Source organism: Clarias gariepinus, chromosome 1 (genome assembly GCF_024256425.1).
Source record: "Clarias gariepinus isolate MV-2021 ecotype Netherlands chromosome 1, CGAR_prim_01v2, whole genome shotgun sequence".
Classification (NCBI taxonomy): Eukaryota; Metazoa; Chordata; class Actinopteri; order Siluriformes; family Clariidae; genus Clarias; species Clarias gariepinus.
This window is the reverse complement of record NC_071100.1, coordinates 28,709,174-28,712,676: the sequence shown is the minus strand read 5'-3', so window position 1 is coordinate 28,712,676 and position 3,503 is coordinate 28,709,174. Positions and strand designations below refer to the sequence as shown.

At 33.1% G+C, this 3,503-nt stretch overlaps 1 long non-coding RNA gene across 1 annotated transcript; it reads left to right on the top strand.

Moving 5' to 3' along the window:
* The first annotated feature begins 930 nt into the window (after window positions 1-930).
* LOC128531283 (uncharacterized) lies at window positions 931-2,719 on the top strand. Its single transcript, XR_008361186.1, has 3 exons — window positions 931-1,023; window positions 1,759-1,805; window positions 2,294-2,719. It is a non-coding gene; the product is annotated as an uncharacterized LOC128531283 (long non-coding RNA).
* Window positions 2,720-3,503: the final 784 nt, after the last annotated feature.

The window sequence follows — 3,503 nt, the reverse complement described above, 5'->3', positions numbered from 1 at the left end:
TCACTTCAGGCATTCAATTTTAATGTCTACAGTATATCTGCAGTTGTCCTGTCACTATTTAACATCACTCAATCATTCAGCTGAGAGTTAGACAATTTCCTATGAATTGTCAAGACCTACTATAAATTCTCACCTGTTTCTGACATTCTTTTGATACCAGTCACTACAGGAAAAGTGTATGCAGTGTAGTATTTACTATTTAGGGGTATCATTTACAAAGTTTGATTTTGGCCAGGCAATTAAAAGCAAAACAGAGAACAAGTTGTGAAAAATAAGCAATATGAAAAACAGAATGCAAGCATTGGTAAGTTTTGACACACTGAGCATTACTTTATGAAAAGCTATAGTATATATATATATATATATATATATATATATATAAATATATATATATATATATATATATATATATATATATATATATATATATATTACACACACACAGTGGTGTGAAAAACCATTTGCCCCCTTCCTGATTTCTTATTCTTTAGCATGTTTGTTACACAAAATGTTTCTGATCATCAAACACATTTAACTACACTCTAAAAAATGATTCTGTGGCCTTGTAAATTTCAGTTATAAAAAGGTTATGTTACCTTAATAAAATCTCTAAACGTCACATACATGATTGTTTGAGTTAGACAAATCAAAATAAATGCCTAAAAAAACAACTATTAATTTTGTCCTAAATTTACACTATAATTTAAGTTTACTTCACTAGTAAAAATCAGCATTTGACTAACTTAATTATATTTTTAACATGCACTTAATATTTTTTGATACATTTAAATCAAAATAACTGGTAATGGAGTAAGTGTACTGATTAGTTTCAAGAACTACAATTATAAATTATTCCAACTCAATATTCTTTGTTTAACAACAAAAACTTAAATAATTGAGTAAATTGCCCTGTGCAAGTGCTCATGGGAAGTCTGGTGTGACATCAGACACAAGAAGGCTGTGTAGATGTGAGAATGGACATGAAGCACCTGGAACATTCTGGAACACTCCTTACAAATCCTGGTGAGTAAACAGCTAACACAAGTTACTGTAATAATGACTCTGTCTGCCTGCACACACAACTTTATAGGGTGTGAGTTACTGTTCTGAATCCTGTCACAGCCGAGCTCCAGAGCTAACGATAGCTAGCAACAGGCCAGTCCTGGGGTTCAGTGTGATTTAGCTTATTTGTTTTGACCACCAAACTGCTCAGCTAAAGCGGCGTTAATACAGACACTTAAACTCTGGTGTAAAAAGAGAGATTTAACACCGAGTAGCAGTGCGTGCATGTCCGCGTTTCTCGGTGTAACCGGCCGCGGTTGGGCCGCAATATTTGAATTTCTCCCACTAAACCACCGCCACTGTGGCGAGGATATAAAACTAACATGTTCAAATATTTACCGCATGTGTACCGGTCCACCTCACACACTGAACTGCTCGGTCACTCCGACACTTTAAGGAGGAAACGCGGACCAAATCCGGTTTAAACAGCAGAAATGAGGTGCAGTGTCCGGGTTCTGGCAGTGTTTTATACGTTACTGTATATGAGTATTTTTTAACATGATTAAACACTGAGCACGCAGCGGCAGATGTTATAAAATAAATGTGCTAAGTACTGTACTAGTAACTAAAGCTATGAAATATAAAGAATTAGTGAAAATAGTGTATGTTGTGATATGTAAGTAAAAGAAACTAAAACTGATTGATTTTGTGTGTTTGTGTAAAACATGTTAAATATTTTCTATATCTCTTTCACAGCACCAACACCACTAATGAAGAGAAGTTGAATGGAGATAAAACAGGAGGTAAATGTCAACTTTTTTAAATGTTACAGAAGTATTAAATCTGTAACCATTGAATCAAAGATAGAAATTAAAACAAGGCTTGAAATATTTCACTTTACCTATAATAAGTCTAGACTATACAATTTTTCCACTCGAGTATACTAGATTTTCCATTAACCAAAGTAAAAAATTGATATAGTTGATAGTCATGCATAAATAAAGTTGGGTATCATTTTTATACAAGGGACAAAAACATGTACAAGGGATGTTCAAGTCAAAGCGGGACCATTGATTGTGCAGAATAACAGAACACCCACTTTATTTCTCTCTATATTTAGAGAATTTTCATCACAAGTCCCGCTTTGACTTAAACACCACTCGTAGATCAGTGTGATGTATATTAGTCCAAAAAGTATGTATTTGAACAGAAGTACTATTTTACCAGTCTGGTAGACTTTATATTAACAGTCACACTTGTACTTACTTGTATACTATTGTTCCTTTTTTAGGTGCCAGCATTATGGGATGGCGTTGTAAACTGTGCATTTGTCGCATCATCAAAAAGAATTTAGATCATTATCGAGTGAAGCATGGTACTGTTGGTCATGGATATTTTGTGTCCTGTGTTCATTTAGACTGTCATTGTTTCTTTAAGATTTGAGAAGGTCTGCACACACATTTGTATGGATCCCACAGTTTGCAGGAAACTGAAGTGTGAAGGTGTGCAATCTTTCAGATGTAAAATGTGACTCATTAGATTCTAATACAAAAGTCTACTTTCCACATGTTAACTGTATAATACTTGTAGCAGAAGTATTGTTTCTGAGACTGTTTACTAATAAGATAAATCCAGCTCTCTGTTTATGATCTTTTTACATGTCATTTGCATGTAAACCAGGTTGAGTTTAGACTTCATGTCTTGTCAAATTTCGCAAATAAATGTTTAATTAAAATGGTAATGTGTGTATTGTTTTTCATTTAGTTAAAATATTTAGTAAATGTAGCATATTTGTTTGTTAAATAATAGTATAATTTTCAGTATCTTCTACCTTCCATTTCAATTATATCTACTCAATTATTTTACTCATTTTCACTTTGCATTAACTTCTGATTTTCATTACATTTACATAATTTTGTACATCATTGTACTAAATATAGTTATTCAGGTCTACTTAATTTTTTTACTGACTTGTACTCAACTCATTAAGTATATTTTACATGATTTTTATATTTTTTTATATTTACTCAATATCTTTAAGTGTAAAAATGTTTCACCAAAAAAATTGAGTACAGCACAGTTTTATTTTTTAGAGTGTATTAGTCAAAGATAACACAAGTAAACACAAAATGCAGTTTTTAAATGATGGTTTTTATTATTTAGGGAGAAAAAAAAATCCAAACCTACATAACCCTGTGTGAAAAAGTAATTGCCCCCTGAACCTAATAACTGGTTGGGCCACCCTTAGCAGCATTAACTGCAATCAAGCGTTTGCGATAACTTGCAACGAGTCTTTTACAGCGCTCTGGAGGAATTTTGGCCCACTCATCTTTGCAGAATTGTTCTAATTCAGCTTTATTTGAGGGTTTTCTAGCATGAACTGCCTTTTTAAGGTCATGCCACAACATCTCAATAGGATTCAGGTCAGGACTTTGACTAGGCCACTCCAAAGTCTTCATTTTGTTTTTCTTCAGCCATTCAGAGGTGGATTTGCTGGTGTG